This window comes from Nothoprocta perdicaria, unplaced genomic scaffold (assembly GCF_003342845.1).
Source record: "Nothoprocta perdicaria isolate Ctin4 unplaced genomic scaffold, notPer1 scaffold_210, whole genome shotgun sequence".
Lineage (NCBI taxonomy): Eukaryota > Metazoa > Chordata > Aves > Tinamiformes > Tinamidae > Nothoprocta > Nothoprocta perdicaria.
In genome coordinates this window covers 431,254-449,385 of record NW_020455317.1, presented here as the reverse complement: position 1 = coordinate 449,385, position 18,132 = coordinate 431,254, and positions in this window count along the sequence as shown.

Genomic DNA, 18,132 nt, shown 5'->3' with positions numbered 1-18,132 from the left:
TAGAAATTCTCTTAGAAATAATTTCTTATTTTTAATTAAGAAAAATTAGGAAAGGAATTATTGGTTTTTTAGTTCTTGATTTCTGCCATGTGCTTTGCTTCTTCACAGTATTTTTTAAAGAGTACTTTCATTTGTCAAATACAGCTTTGTTTTGGACTTCCCCCTCCCTCTCACAGCTACTAGTAAAATCACTATTCCTTTTTTTCTTTTTGCCTAATCAATGAATTTATGAGCTTTTTTTTTATTGTGGGGAATGTGGTGGTAGTGTATTACCATGTAAAAATCTTAGGCAACAAAACTGTCATTTGAGCTTTCTTTCTCCTGTTGTATTGAGCCAAAATCTGTGATTTCAAATCAWTCAGAACTCTTGACTGCAGTGGGAGTTTTCCTCAATTTAAGACCTGCAACATTTGGCCTTCAGTTTTTCCTATACTGAAGAATACATTTGCGTTTTCATGAAGTAAAGCTATCAGTTTTTTTTTTTCCTTTTTCTAATGTTCTTCCTTYCTAGCATCTCATTTCCTCTAATATATCTGGCACATAAAATTGTCTGACAGAGTTGTTTGGTGCATGAACCTTGGAGTTTTAAAACTCATGAGTTTTAAAATAATATCAAGAAGGATGGGTTTGCATTTTATTCTTGTGCACAAACTTACAGAATTCTTCTTATCTGAGTGGCTTGACCAACTGTTGTATGTGGAAGTTGAACATCTATTGGGTAACATACACAAAACAATAAACTGTTCAGGTAATCAATGTTTAAACAAAAAGCCCAAACTAAGAAGCTTGTTTTTTTCCCTCTGAAAGACATGAATACATTCATAATGATGTAGACAATTTTTCTTCCACCTTTATTTTTACTCAAGTATTTTAAGGCTGTTGCACTAAAAAAAAAAAAAGCTTACTTTTCAAAATAGGCATGCTTACTCTTTTTCTCATACAACAAACCAAAAACTCCAACCAACCTAAAAATATTCACTAGTCCCATTAATATCAAAGGAAAGGTTCCATTAGATCTTGGATAAGGCTCTTGCTCAGACCCATAGCTAAACTATTTTTTCTAAGAGAAGAAATGTATAGTAGTACAAATACTCAGTTCTGCTGTCAATCCCTACACATAGCAAGTATGGGTGGTATGACATTTGAACTGTCATACATTCAGCTGTACTAAAGCCAGAACGGTCTAAGCCGTCCCCAGATCTTCTCAATGTTCTGTGTCTGTCAAAAAAATCAAACCTGAATATGTTTCACAAAACTGAGCAAGCTAGGGCAACACGAGCTCAGCAAGTTAGGAAAGTAATACTATAGAGCAAATCTGAAGGGAGCAAAATGAGAAGGCCAAACTGAAAGCAAGCAAGCAAAGAAAGATTTGCAAAGATAAATGAGGAGAGGCACTGTAATGCATTTACACAAACTTTTAGGATTTCTACTGCTATCAAATAGACTTTCCATAATTTCCATGATTGTTATTGAAAGATATGAAGTAAAAATAAGTATTTAAAAAAATGTTTATGGACAGCAGAAGATTCTTAGGAGATATATTTAGCATAGATTTTTAACGTAGATGTTAATACATATCTCCTAAGAATCTACACCTGAGACAAGATCTAAAGCAATTGTAGTCACAAAAAAGATATGGAATGAATCTGAAATCTGGTCCTGCTTCGTATTTCAGCTATGGTTTCTGCATAAAGTAAATAGTTCCTTGATTGTAAGATATAATATTTGGCATCTTCAATATATATCAGGTTTAAAGGAAATTTATTATTATTTTTAAAGATCAAAGGCGGTAACAATAGTTGAGCCACAGCTGTGATATGTTAATATTTTTCAACAAATGAGATAGCTTTGTCAGAGGGGTGTGTATGTACTGAATTCAAAATTACATGGTAAAAGCAGATTTTAACATATGCTCAGTAAAATTAAGAAGCAGCATGCAGAATACACATTTTAAATCAGTTATTTAACATTCTGCTAAATGTTTAATGTTGCCGAAGGGGGTYGGCAAGCCTCGTTCGCTAGCTGGACTGACCTGGGRTTGTCYGCGCCGCAGCGCCGTAGAGCACAGACACCAATGTGGGGGATGTGGCGAATGGCGTTTATTGCGCAGTTCAGTCTGCCTATATACTCCATTTGAAATGTGCAAACTCACCTACTGCCCAATCAGGAGACTAATTTCTACTTTTCGCCTTGTATGACATGGGGTTATCAGTAAACTGCCTAAATTAATTATGCACCTAACTCCCGTGACATCACGAGATCTTCCGAGCGCCATGCCCTAAGCTCTATGCCTTATACTATACTATATCATCTACTTTCGCTAAGCTCTCTACCTTATTAAGCCCTGAAAACACAAAAACTCCTACAATTTAATATTTTGATTAATATTTATTAATATCACCTACCTGTTGGACAATGCAGTTAATAAAATCCAGCAAGATTTTTATGTGTTTTATCTACTCTCTTTCTGAATCTCATTTGATTAAGTGTAAATATAACTTTGTGGATGTCATAAGGAGTGTTAATGAATATTCAGCTTATAGTTTTCTGCATTTATTGTCTGAGAAGTAATTATTAAATTGCCTTTTCATCTAAGTATTAAATTGCCTAAAAAGTCTTTTCTCTTATATGAATTTGATTTTACTCTCCAGAGACTAATGGCATTAATCTTAAATTTTAACAAGCACTTAGTGGTAAAGAAGGGAGTCTCTATTAGTAATGATTAAAAAGATTTAGTATGTTATCTTCTTGAATTAGGGTTTTGTTTGTTTGCTTGCTTGCTTGCTTGCTTTTTTTCTTTTCTGAAGCTTCTACCCTTTGCCTGGAGGCAATATCTGTACTGTAGTCCATAAAGCAAATGTTAAAGAAAGCAGAAGTTACTGATTTTTTCCTAATTCATTATTACATTCCTGCTTATGTAAATTCTTGCCTTTTTTTTCCAGCTACATATGAATGTATCACGAGATAATTAAAGATATGAAAACCTTTTATAATCTCTTCCAGCAGCTGAATTTTTATGTATGTTTTTATTAGGAGAGCACTGACAGTATATTTTGGTGGAAGGAAAAAAAAATCTGCTAGATTTACTATATATAGACTAGATTGCAATCCGAAGAGCTATACATGTTTTTACTTTCTGAACTTGTATCTGTTTCTCTTTTTTCTTTTGGAGGGCTTGTGTTAAATGTGGGATAAATATACTCCCATGTGTTAATGTAATGTGTTAATATAACACCATGTTCAAATGACTAACCCTGTGAAGTCTGGGTTGACTTTCTGTATATATTTTAATACAGAGGTTAAATTTTTGATTGGCAGAAACAGAATTTGAAAGAGTAGGGGCTATGAACTATAAAAAGACAGTGTAAGCTTAAAGAAGTAGGCAGCAAATTTACTTAAATGCATTGAAGTAGTATTGTCCTGTGACATATAAAGACAGATAAATTATTTGGAACTGGAAAAAGACATCATAAACAATTCAAATGCCTTGGCATTAATTTCAATTGAGTTCAGTAGTTTCTAACCAGATCTGTTCAACACTAGGTGCTTKATTTTCTAAATCTAGAAATCTAGCACGATATGTCTCTAGTAAGATATATGTTCTTAACAGTAGATATAAAAACAGAGTTGGAATTATTAGGTGATGTTCTTACTTCTGTTACCAGCTAGCTGTATATTTTTGAAGTTAGTTAAAATTCTGTCTCTCACTTTCCGCTAATGCAAAATGGTGATAACTGTTTCACTTTCTTCTGAAAAACACTTTAAGATGTTCCATAAGTAGAAAGAATTATTCATTCATGATCTCATAACATAATTATCTGTACTCGTTACTGTCACTTTTTTATGTTATGTTCAAATTATATGGCATACCACCTTGATAATGTGTTCAGGCTTCAGTAATTTATGACACATTTCTAAACCAAGACTTTCAGAGGGGCCTTCATCATAGGGTATTATATAATTACTGTTATGTATCAGCTTTTACATTTTTGTATTTGGTCTTTCAGGTTTCTGAAACTTTTGAAGTTAAAACTTTTTAGATTTATTCTCTTTCTGAATGGTATTTGTAATTTGTGTGTATACTCTAACATTGGACCTTTCTTGGTTACAGAGCAAGTTGGAGAGGAGAAAAATCCTTTCAGTATTTGAAATTATTCGATATTGCTTTTAGCCAGGTATTGAACAGAATATTTGTAGCATAGAAGAGAGATTCTAAATGAAAGTTTTCTTTCATTATTGCACTCTTTTCCTGACCGATTCATGAACTGTTCGATTTTTACCTTTTGGGCATTAAGTTTTTAAAATTGTTTTGGGAAGCTGAAAAATCCCTCATCTACATAAGCTTGTGTTACATATGTCCATATAATTCTAATATGTATATAGACTTTACAGTCTCCTGAATTATTTTCAGCCGGTCAGAATCTGTAAATAGGATTTAGGATCAAGTAAATGTGATTGTATTTTCAAGAAAATGCACTTTTTAAACGGAAATAACACAGAGGTGGGAATTTTTTTCTGATCCCTTATTTTTTGAGACCTTAGTTCTCTACAGTCACAATGTGTGAAATTTTGAAACATTTTCTTCAAATGCTAATATTGTCAATTTTAATTTCCTACCAAGATAGCCATGAGTATGAGAACTTTAGGGATTTGCCTGGTTGTGGAAAATTTGTGGTGATAAAAGAGCAGAACCAAAATATCTTAAATAACTCTTGGTATCCAAAAATGTCAGTGATTTTCAGGAAAATGCTCCATATCTTTATATCTGCTTACCTCCAAACAGAAGATATATAGATTTTCAAATAAAATATGGAATAAATGATCTCTTCCGGAGTCATGACTTGTGGAAACATTGGAAAAGGACTTTCAGAAGAAAACTTAAATACTTATTTATGGAACATGCTTATGTTGGATATATTGTCTTGCCATTGTAGTTAAATTGAAAGGAGCAAAATTTACCCCATGGCAATAGCAGCTGCTTCATTATGATGGCATTACCTAGTAAAGCTTCTTTTTTTGACAAAAAGATCTAACTGCATAAAGCAAGCCAGGGACTGTAAGGAAGTTAACAGTCTGTAGGTTGTTAGGAAACAGTAAAAAACCTTCCCCTGCCCTTTTAAAATCCTCTTTCAAAATTTAGAGCAAGGATATGTGATTTTAAGGGGTTTTGAGTAGATAGGGGAGTGGAATGAAGGAGGAAGGAAAGCAAAGGGAAAAGAGGTAGGACAGCCTATATAAAATAGTAATTAGCAAAGCAACCAGATCAAGGATTTTTTACTCTGAAAGAATCAGAAACTATGTGAAATGTACACTTTCTTGTATATTTGAAAAGCATGCAGGAATTTAAAACGTACTAAAAGATTAAGCATACTTCTTATTATTGAAAAGTGTCAGTGACTGGAGTAAAAAGACTGTCCAGAAAGAGAAATCACAAAGAAGAAAAYACATTGTATAATCTTCTGTGAAGGCACCAATAGGAATACTGTGAAGAAACATATATACGGTACATATATAGCTTTACATTACATGAAGAAGTACTCGTGGAGATTGTGATAGGTTTAATGATATTTTATTAATGAGAAACATTGATTTAAAGGGGACAACTTATGCTTAGACACCATGCTTAGACACCAATTTAAGTACCTTGCAATATCATGGCTAAGGACAGAATTTTTGCAATGGTAATTATAGTACTGCATTGGTCCTTGAAGCAAACATTTTTAAAGAATCAACCTACCTCCACATTGAGAGTCAATAGGAATGCAAAATACTGAAATACAAACCACACCAGACAAAATTTCTGTATTTGATGCCCAGGAAGTTTCCAAATCCACCACAGAATGGAACAGTTAAGAAGATGGGTTGACTTTATCCCCCAAGATTTTGGGATAGTTTCAGGCACAGACTAGATGACCACYGGTGTTCTACAGCATTCTACAGAAAGGGGAGCTTTAGCAGGATAGAAAACTCAAACTAGTGATTGCCCAGAAGAGCAGCAAGTTTCATATTTGTTAATGTAATGTAAGCTTGTGAGATGTTGATGAAATCCCTTTACTCACTGGAGTCCTTGGRTTAGCATGTTGCAAGGTCACTTGTAAGGTTATGTTGTTGATATGCTTACAGATAGCATAGAGATAGAAGGAGAAAAAAAATGAAATTAATAGTAGTTGGAAATGTCTTAATACTAACTGGCTGGCTGGCTTAGCAGAGAACATGCAGTATTTGAACTGAAAAAGTTAAATATTGAATGAAAAAGGTAAATGCTATTAAGACAAGTAACTGGTATTCTCAACTCTAAATCCTTTTTGTYATAGCTGTATATAAATGAAGACCTGCAAGAAATGCAGTAAGACAAGCAGGTGTTTGAGAAATGTGAAATGAGGAAAAGTATCTTTTGCTCAATATGAATACAGATTCTGGTTGAGACTACAGCTGGGACCCTTTCAGTCAAATCCAAATGCAAACACATGTAACAGATGGTATTTCTATAATGTAGCAGAACCATGAACTTTTTGAAAGAATTATAGGAAATATATAAAGATAGTGCTAAGGCCTACAGCAAAATTCATCAAGAAAGAGATCTAAAGAGGAACTTCACTATGGTTGATAACAGTAAAAATACCTGATTTCTCCATACATTGTTTTCTGTTACCCTAAAAGATCCTTAAGTGATCCCTTAAGTGATTAGGGATGTGTGTGCAGAATTGTTTCCACCTGATGAAATAGCTTTCCCACCTGTAAGTCACACGAAGATCTTGAATCCAGCTTTCTAAATGTTTAAATTAAGACCTCATAAGAAGCCTTTGGGCATATGTAATGGTATAGTTTCAAGTGCCAAAAGAATGCTGATAYTGCTGCTTTGTTTTTAAAGTGCAAGGTCATGTCATTATGAGTGGATGAGAGATCTGATTTGATTCCATATTTAGCCCGAGTGCATTCAAATATTCAATATTTATCTCCTACTTCTTGAGAGAATGCCCCAAATCAGTAGATTTTTCAGTCTTTCCTTTGTGGGAAAGACCGTAAGAGTATTTGCTGCTTATCCAAGTACAGCTTGGATAATGTGTCAAGAATATGTGATCTATGGAACAGATGAAAAAAAAAAAAAAAAAAGAAAAAGACAACATAATTTACTGGATAGACAGCATGCTAAGGACTGTCCTGGCGGACTATAGAAATGCTATATTTTGACTGATATGGTTGTTGGATCAAAGGTTAAATCTAAGCACTCCATTATCCCCTAAACAAACAAAACCAACCCAGAAGTAATRTGAAACTCCTACTTTCATCTTTGTTTTATCTCACTTTGACTAACATTTCTCTTCCTGTTCCATCCAATAGCTTCTTGACATTTGGGTTGTCAAAATATAGTGCTGACGAATTACTTCTTTTCTCAAAAGCAGAAGATAATTTGTGTACCACTGGAACACAGTGAAACATGTGCAACCTGTTATGAATGTTAATAGGTCTGACATTCTCCGAGTTGGTAAAATACACTTCTCAGAGATGACTTCTTTCACTAACGTGAAAGATTGGCTTAGAATCACTCCTGATCAACAGTATCTAAAAAGTATTTTCAGGAGATACTAAGTTAAAATATAAGATGTTAAGATAAAAGCAATACAATACTGTCTGAATATTTTTAATCAAGCGCCTAATACTAATACAGGTGAAAAAAAYCCACAAAGCTGAATAAGTTTCCCAAGAAGAAATACATGTTTACTTATACAGATACAATGTCAATTTTGCAGTAATGAACTAAAGAAAAAACTCGTCTGACATGTATAGCAGCTGTTGTTCATACTCCATACTTCTACTAAATTTCCAGAATTCCCAGCCCTCCAAAGTAATTGATTTGTGGATTGATTCTTTTCTTTAGTCATGGTCTGAAACCCATTTAAATTTATAGTAATAAATAGCATTATTTTCCATCAAGTCAATATTGAGGCTTGGCTTTTTCACAAGAACTCTTTGAATGAAAGATTCCTTAAATAGTTAAATTACCTGCATCTTAGGTGATGCACATTTGAGGAAAGGTTCTGCACTCTAAAGCTTTGATTTTACTGATCTATTGATCATTTTTTAGACTTTTTTTTCTGAATACCTCTTGGTTTTTAATTTTGGTAATGTTAGCATATCTTACTATACAGTTTTATTTATTAACAACTATGTGTTTTTCCTGAAAGATACAATGTATATAATCCAAAGCCTTTAAAAAATGTGAATAATATTACAAAGGAATGAATTTTAGAATGTTACTCAGTGTTGCCAAATCCACAATTTGTTGTGGTTTCTATTACGTGCATCTCATCAGAGAGTTGGAAAGAAAAGGCTTAATATTGTTGGGTGAATATTTTTTAGCAGAAATTTCTATAAATTTCTGAAGTATTTTATTAAGACAGTGTAGGTTTAAAAATTGCTAGTTATGAGTAATTGAATATAAAACAGAGAATTGGCTGTAAAGGATGTTACTTTAAGGACAATGTGCTTAAAAAGAGCCTCGGATGGCTGCTGTGCCAGTGGGATAATAATATAAGAAGTTGTTTAGAGAGTTAGAGATACGATGGGGAAAGCAGTCTAAGAAATAGTTTCACACTCGAGACAAAGTGTATGTCTAGAGAAAAACACTAGAACAATGTGTATGTAGCGATAATTTCTCACTCGCCATTGATTTATAATTCAGAGAATTCCTGAGCCAGAGCTTCATTTGTAGTAAGATGTATCTGTAGACCTCCCAAATCCATGAGTCTACCAGCAGAGACTGAGCAAAGCATTTCCCACAACAAAGGAGGACAGAATTAAGGAGCACTTAGGATGAATGGAGATGCAAAAGATCTTTGAACCAGTTGACTTATAAATTAGGGTCCTGAGGGAACTGTGGAGTTCATTATGAGGCTATTATCTTAGAAAGGACATGACACCTGTCGCATGTTTTGGCGACTTAAAAATAAAAGGCAAACCATATTGTTCATCCAAGACGACTAACCTCAGTCTCTGACAAGGTTATATAGCAAAACCTCCTGGAAGCCAAGTGCATTAAGGACTCTAAGGTGAACAGGAACAGCAAGCACAGATTTACCAAGGACAAATAGTGCCTAACTAGCCTGATTGCCTTCCTTGTTGAGATGATTAATTGTGTGGACAAGTGGACAAGTGGAAAGAAGCGTACATCTTGACTTTGCAAGGCTTTTGACCTAGTCTCCTGTGTAGTATCTTTGTAGTCAGATTAGTCAGAGGAGGATGGGGTATGTGGWCAATAAGCTGGTCAAAAATTGGCTGGACTGTCACCCTCTAAGGGTTGTGATTAGCAGTATGATATTCAATTGGCAGTTAGTTGCTAGATGTGTACCTCAAGGATCATATCAGCAGCCAATACTGTTTAATGGCTTTAATAATAACCTTGGCAATGTTTCAGAGAGTACTCCCAGCAAGTTCATAGATGAGGCTGATTTGGTTGATATGCTAGAGGGCAGAGCTGCTATTCAGAGGAATCTTGACAGACTGGAGAAATGGCCTGATAGAAACCTCATGAAGTCCTAAAAAAGCCAAATGCAACATTCTGTACCCAGGATGAAATAATCCTGTATAGCGTTAGATGCTGTGGAGTGATTGGCTAAAACTCTGCTGTGCAGAAGAAGAGCRAAGTAACCTTGTGGACAGTAAGTTAAATGTGAATCAGCATTGTGCCCTTGTGAAGTCCAGCTCCATACCAGACTGTGTTATGAACAGTGTAGTCAACAAGTCTAGGCAAGTGATTCTTCCTCTGCAGCTGGTAGTTGTGAGATCACATTGAGCAATATGTCCAGTTTCAGGCTTCCCATTACAAGGAAGATATTGACATACTAAGTCCAATGGAGGGGTCATCATAATCATTAGGAGATTGGCATGTGGCCTACAAAAAGAGGCTGAGACAAATGGGCCTTTTCAGCATAAAGAATAGAAGGATAAGAGAAGATATTATTAATGTATGAACTATGTAAGGGAAGTATATAGAAAAGATGATGCCAGACTCATATCATAAGTCTGCAGAGCAGCAAGAGGAAATGAACAGAATTGGGAATACTGGAAATTCCAATTAAATATGATCAAATATTGGAACAGGTTGTCAAGAGATGTTATGGATCTCATCCTTGGATATAACTTGTCTGCATAAAGCCTTATCTAACTGGACCAGGTTTGAGCAAGAGTTGATCTATATGACCTTGATGAGTTCTCTCCAAACTAAATTATACTATGATCCTTTGTATTTAATAGACCGTGATATATTTTCTTATCTCCATGAATTTTCTAGCTGTCTTTTGAACTCTAGGTGTATTTTTGAACTTCTAGGATATGTAGCTGCAGCTTGATCTTATGATCTTGATGATCTTGAACTTGATGATATATTGTGTGAAGAACTACTTTCTTTTGTTTGCTTTGAACTATCCTATTATAGCTTCCGTTTGATATTCCCAACCTGTTGTATTAGCTCCCATGTCTTCATCCTGTTCTCTGCTTCTCTTTGTGTACCTGTAACCTACTGTAGGAACATTACAATCTCTCTTAGCTCTCTTTTCCACACTGACCAGTTTTAGCCAATTCATTGTATGAAAATTACCCCATGACATCAATTATCTTCTTCTGTCATATCTTTTTTTCGTTCTTCCATAGTTGGAGGGTTTGGACAACCAGAATTTCACTCACTGTACAAACTACAGTTGAGTCATGCCATTACACAATAGCATAATGATGTTTTCTGTTTTATTTTGTCTCCTTTGAAGATTCACTTTTTGATCTCTACCAATCCTGAGCTGATGTTTGGAAATTGCTGTCATCCCAAAATCTCATTATCTAATAATAATAAAAAGCTCAGAGCTTATATCTCCATAATTTTTCTTTCCCTCTATGCATTATTTTAATAGCTGTTCAGCTAACTTCATCTGTAGATGAACACACTTTGATCATTTATGACTCTTCATTTTGTCTATAGATTCTATAACTCCTTCTGATGACACTTCATTTTGTCCAGGCTCATGAGCCAGTAGTTAAATTTCAATGTCTATCCTACTTCAATAGTATTCCTGTTAAGGATCCTGGGCTTGGTTTATTCTGAAAGATTGAAATATATATGCCAGAAAAGTGAAAAGAAAATGTAAATTACTGAAAAAATCCATGTGAAGGAGGAATTTTCAACACGTATGTTATTAACCATAATCCTTTATTAGACCTCACAGAGGTGTAAACTATACATACAAATACATTAGAAAGATACCCTCTTAACAGTAATGCTTCACATTTTGGACCTGATACCAAGAGGGTTGCAAACATTTCATTACATTCTACAAACCAAAGGGTGCCTTAGCCTTTATGTATACAGAGTGACAAAGCCCTTTACTGAAATCAAAGTAGATAAAAGTGAAAATTAGTCAACTACCTTTTCCAACCTTTACCTACCATGAATGCATATAAAGCATGGATACACTATTATTTATGGAACAACATTTACTGTTTTAGACAGCTTGTAGAGAGAGGGGAAGAGAATTGTCAAGGTGGCATTACATGAACTGCAAACTAGCAAAAATTCTTGATAATTTTTTATATTTGTACATATTAGGAGCTCCTTCTTGGATTTATTGTTACTAGAAAAGCCTATAAGTGCTAAATGGGGAGAATAGCGCAACAAAGACATTGTTGAGGTATTTGGGGGATTCTGCAACACGATGTTACATACACAGTATGAAATATTACTTGTCATCAAGTAGTGACATTGCATTATGAGTAAGCACAAGAAAATAAAAAAGAAAGAATAAATCCAGTTAGATCTTTAATAAGAGAGTTTACATGGTTTTGAATGAACATTTAAGACTTGTCACTGTTTGGTTATAATGAGTTGAAATGTTAATACTAGCATTATTCAGTAGTGAAATCAGAAATTCATCTATCCACATTCATGCCTGCATCATGTAAACCCAAGTTTTCATCAAGATATCAATTGAAGTGAAGCCCAACAGTAATGAAAGAGAGGACAGCTAATACTTCTATTTGAAAGAATGACCTACTGAAAAAAACAAGTGCTATTAATCTCTTCATTTAGCACTTTTGGGTGGCTTTACAGACAGCTTGGGAGGAGAGAATGCCCTGATATAATTTAATTATCAGCAGYACGTGCTGCTGCTTTTTCTGTTTTGACTTTGTTTCTTACAATGCTGAGGCTTCATGAATATGCTTAATATTCAACTCCAAAGACTCCAAGAATTAAGAAAATAAACAAAATCATCACATTCTGACAAAAGCACATGAAGTATCAGATCAGAAAGTTGTTCAGAACGTTATGAAGTACAAATATTCTTTTACTGGCGCACTTTGGCTCAAGTTTGATAAGACTTAGTTTAACCAGCTGACTATTATGATTATACACCTACCAAAATTATTTTTTCACTTTACACTGAATTTTCATATAATTCAGTCAAACTAATTCCTTAGAAGTGGTTATAAACTAAGAGTTAAATTTTACCTACTGTGTAGCTTGCATGTACTTTATTATATTCAAACATTATATTGCCTAAGTGGCAATAATGAAGAGCATCATAATTCCTACATGTTTTTTATATTTATCAATGCTGATTTAAAATTTTATCTACAATAAAATTTAAATAGAACAAGAGAATTCATTCCTGGGCACAGAATAAGGTCATTGTAATCCTTTCATTTATAACACATTAATATATTGGCCTTGGATCCTTGGCTTTTGCACATCATTGAGGGGGACTTTTTTACACGATAAACCAGATCAGTGCAAGTAAACCAAAGATAAAGGGACATTCATTTGATTTTATAACCTACAGAGTTAAATACTTGACTACTTAAAACTACTTTCATAAAATCAGTTCTAATTTTAGTCATCTGGTTAAACCTTTTTCTTTAGCAGGAAAGTGTACGAAGCATGATCCTATCAACCCAGATAGATAGAGTATTTTGTTGTTGCTTTAAGGGAATGAGATGGAGTGAATGCAAAGTACAGAAATGTCTTCAATTTAATTAAAGCATGGAAAAAAATTAATCTCTCAGCTATATTGATGCTGTTTGTTAAGAAGAATTTCAATCAAGTAACTATGAAAATATTGAAAGTAGATGTACATTTTTGAATATTTGTGGGAAAGAATGGCTAGCAGCAGGAGTATCAAGTCGATGATTCTTATGACTTTTGTGAGCCAAGCTGGCAAAATAAAAAGTGGTTGAAAAATGGAGATCAAAAATAATAATTTAATATTTGTTGTAAAAATGTTTCATATTGATGTACATTTTGGTCAGAAGCTGTACTAAGTCTTTTCCACTTCTGAAGTAGTATGGGTAATATATGGCATGAAGTCTATTTAAATGAGCATTTAGATCTATAAATAGTTGAAGTGACATTATTAACTGACAAATCCTCCTTCTGCTCTCTTTGTGTAACCCATTATTCTTACCGCAAGAGGGACGCTTACATTTTTTAAATCTCACTTATAAGAAGTTATCTGAAAAAGAACAAAATAAAGCAAGATTCTGAATTTTAAACACATAAATAGTTTTGTCTGATTTTGGATGACAATAGAGAACTCTCATATGTTTTAAAAATCAGGTTATCTCTAAGTATGAATGTAGCATTTAATTTGTGGCACCCATATTGTTCCTTTAAAATTAGATTCCAATTGGATTATTGAATATAATCCAAAAAATGTGTAAAATGTGTAAAAAAGCAAGAAGGTCAAGCTTTATTTGAGAAGAAAAAGAAGGAAGCGATATACACACACACATGCGCACACATATATACACACCCTTTATGCAACTAGTATGAGACTTCCTTGTGTAATGCAAGCATTTGTGAGGTCCTTCTTGTTTAGGTCTCTGCTAGACTGGTATCTCTATACTGTACTATATGTAATCAAGTTTCAGATATTCTCACAACACCTTTCATGTAAAAAAATCAAAGAAGATTTATATATATCAGATACTGTGTGTTTGGACAGTGATAGTCCAGTAGAATATTACAATGTTGTGACAAGCAAAATATATAATGTATGATTAAAATGAGTAAAAGTTTGTGTTAATGAATTTTTTTACTCTTTCAAAACTGAACTTCAACCCAGTTGCTTTACTTAATCCTATTTCCACATATGAACTAGATAATTAGTAATCTCATCAAGGCATATTCTTTATTTTTTGTGGTTTGCAGCCAGAAAGAAAAATCTTAACTGCTTGGGTGCTTCATGCCTTCCTCCTTTACCTGCCTTAAAAACAGAACTAAGTGAAGTGAAACACAGCAACCCCCCAAAACAAACTAATAATAAAACTTATGTTGCAATAGATTTTTAACTTAATTGGCTGGATTGGGAAGGGTGGGATGAATGAATGCTGATTTTGAATAGAAGTTTGGAATCTGGAAGACTTGTTTTTATTGAACAGTATCTTTAAAAGTGGGACCAGTATAGGTTGAGCCCCCAAATAAATTATTACTATTCCTTTTAAGACTAAAAATAAAACATTTTAAATATATTGATTATAACTTCATCAGAACATAAGTATTCTATCTAGCCTATAGCTTCAAAGAATCTCTATTTGGGCTTAATTTACCATCATTTGAAAACAAAACAATGAAATGTATAATTCTGCACATTAGGATGTTCATAGTGACCACAAAAAACTAAAAAAAATTCACAGACTGTTAGCCATAAATTTCAACTTTTTCTCACAATTCAGAACCAATAAGAATTAAAAGTAACATCAGTTTCATATTAAGAATCTTTTGCTCTTCATTGAGGCATGTCATGAGTAAGAAAATTATCAGGTAAAAATAAGTTTTACTAAATGAAAATCTTGGTCATATCATGCCACTGACTTCAAGTGAAACTCAACATTAATTTCATCTTAGCATGCAGTTTGCAAGTATTTGAAGTGGGATTGCATTAATATGAATGGCTTGCAGTCACATCCATTGTCTCATGACTTTAAATGCTTTTCTTCTTTGAATCTGTATTAATTAGTTAGAATTACAATTGCATTTCAAATCACAGCTTTTTGTGGCATTTTGATTCTTACTCCTCCATCTCCATCAATTAACACATATTTTGCTATAGTTGAGTGACAAAAAGTTGAAAAGTTATGGCTAGTTTTATTTCTTTTTTTTTTTAATAACCTTACCTATATAATTGTAATTTCCATACTTTAAAAAAATATTTATGCTTTCTTTTATATTTTAGTCAAGTACTTTCTTAAACAAAACAATAGCACCACTTTGGCATTATTGGCCAAATCAGTAAAAGGTAAGCAAATATAGTACATGCTCTTGGTGAGCTTCTCTTATCACTTGCTTGTTGAGATAGAGAGCCAAGAAGACATGGGCTTGGCATAGCATCTTCCTTAATTAACTTTAACCATTGATACTGAGTCAACAACCAGCTCACGGGGCAGGTGAACATAGCTGCTAGTTATGACTGGAATTTRCTTTTGTAAGGAAAGTTTACCACAAATTTACCCTTTAATTCTAACAGAGCTATTGAGATTGTAGTCTGTTTTGTGCAAAGCATTCCTACTCTCTTGCACATACAGGGACAGATTGCAGTATCCTGTTGTTTGGTTTTCTTTTATCTCTCTTTTTTTAATGGAACAAATATGCCTCATATAAGCCTTCTACACACTTGTAAATGTAGGTTTATGAGTACCTTTTGGCAACTATAGAATTTATACATCTCCCATTTAAAAGTCTTAATGACTAATTATGGTTTCTGTGGARATGAGACTTATGTGTTGCTACCTTGAAGAAAGAGATATATTAACATCAGTGGATTTAGATCTGAAGACTTTTATGAATTTACAGAAAATCACAGAATCACACAGAATCTCAGAATGGTTAAGGTTGGAAGGGACCCCTAGAGATCATGTAGTCCAACCCCCTGCTCCAGCAGGGGCACCCAGAGCACGGGGCACAGGGCAGCATCCAGGCGGGTTTGGAAGATCTCCAGAGAAGGAGACTCTGTTTAATGATACTTAATTCACTTTTCTTCTTCTGAGTGTCAGTGACAYTCTGTGAAATAACAGGGAGTTTTATAAGAATTCTGGAATGCAAAAATCCGTGGCTTCCATCATGTGTTTTATATGATATTGAGAGAGGGGGACTGTTTTCTTTTTTTTGTGTAAATGATTTAGGAGAATAAATGACATCCAGTGAGCACTCTGTTCCTAAAACTCTGGAGTGCTTTCTAAAATCTAGTTGAACCCTTGAATTTCTCTAAGAAGGTTTTCAAGCCAGATTCCTTTGTACTTTGGGATAGAGAGAAGTTTGACTCAATACTTTTTCTTCCTAAAGTAATGGATTTATTTACATTATTAAGCTAATGCAATCCTTCTCTTTTGCACTGACTAGTACATTATGTGCTCCCTGCCATAGGTCTGGAGAATTGTCATGTAAATATGCATTCTCTACCCATGCATTTCCTGCCTGTATAGTGATGGATCTAATCTCTGTATTTCAATCCTGTTCCTTCTCTTGTAAAACAAGATGTTTCTTTCAAAACTTTTAGCCACTCATTATTTATTTAATTTTCTTTCCAAGAATTATAATTTGTCTGGACACTTATCAAATTCTGATCCTAGACAATGTTGGCTACCAGAGACACTTCCTGATTATGGTAGCCAAGGGAAAAACACAGTGGAATGTAATGTGATTACATGAACCTCAAGTTAGGAACAAAATTTGAATTTAATTTGTGCAATTTAAATAATACAATTGTGTCTAAATTTTTAGAAAAGCTGGTTAGCATTGCATCAACAAAATGTTTTCTCTGAAGAAACTTGCCATCCACAGAGATCTGTAAATTGCTTTTTGGGCTCATGCTTTTTCTTATTCTTTTCCCCAGATCTTGGGAGCAGGTAAGGGACAGGAGTCATGGGACACAAAATGGAAATATGTATTACATTTATGACAGATCAAAAGAATGATGTATTCTTGGAGTGCCCTTCAAAATTCCTAATGGCTATTCAAGTGAAAATATCTCTACCAACCCTTCCGTACCAAAAATCTCCTGTGAGAGTTGTAACAGGTCAGAATTGCTACCTCTGTTCAATGAATTGGTGGTAAATAGTTTAGCTTAGTTTCTCCAACTGCTTCTCTGTACCTTCTTCCTGTTTTTTTTTTTTTTTTTTTCAGCATATCTACCTTTGTCAGTTACAGCTGTGACACATTCTCCTTAGTCATTTACCATTCTCCATTTATGATGGCATAATAGTATAATGACAGCCTGTTTTTCTTATAAACATGCATTGTAGAGAAAGAAGAGAGTTTAAAGAACTGCATGAGAACACACTGCATTTTTCTTGGAAAAAAAATACAAAACCTGTATTTTCTAAAGGAATGGAACAACTGAGGAATCAGTAATTTGGTAGAAGGTAAGGGTTAGCAGAACTGAGCCTTTACAGATCTGATCTCACTTTTCCCTGTTCCCTCTAATTGCTGTATTTTACAGTACTCCCCTTATGCGTCTTTGTGGCTGACAAAGCAATGCTTCTTCCCTTGTCGGAGTTTGCCATGGGCAGTGTGACGGCAGGAGAAGGACAAGCGGAACCACACTGCAGCTCTGGACAGATGGAAAGTGCATTCTCCACTGTCTTCTCTCCCCTCTTCTAGGTAAAAATTCATTGCTCTACTTGGGATGCTTTTGGTTGCTTAATCCTTTTGTTGTATGCTCAGTTCTAGCTTTGAAATAGCATACAAAAATGGAGCATAGGAAACAGTGTTTTTCAAGGTAGAAACAATGCACTCCATATCAAGATGACATGGCAGAAATTATCCAGAAACCTTGTATAAGAGTGCATGAAAGGCTATTGTAAGCAGCATTTTGAAGGATATTTCACCCTCTTCTGAACAATATTTTTACATTGTAATCTGATAATTATATTACTTTACTGATTTACAGTTGCACACACAGTGGCCTCATTAATACTTGATTTAGTCTCATCAAATTGTGGAAAATTTGAAATGGCAGAGTATAAGATTAAGCCTTCTATTACAAAAGTGTAGAAGGCTGATACTTCAGAAAGAGTGAGGCTATGAAATAATTTGAAGGATGATTTTTAAATAGTCTCCTCTGAGCCCATGCAGCTATGAACCCATGTTCCAAA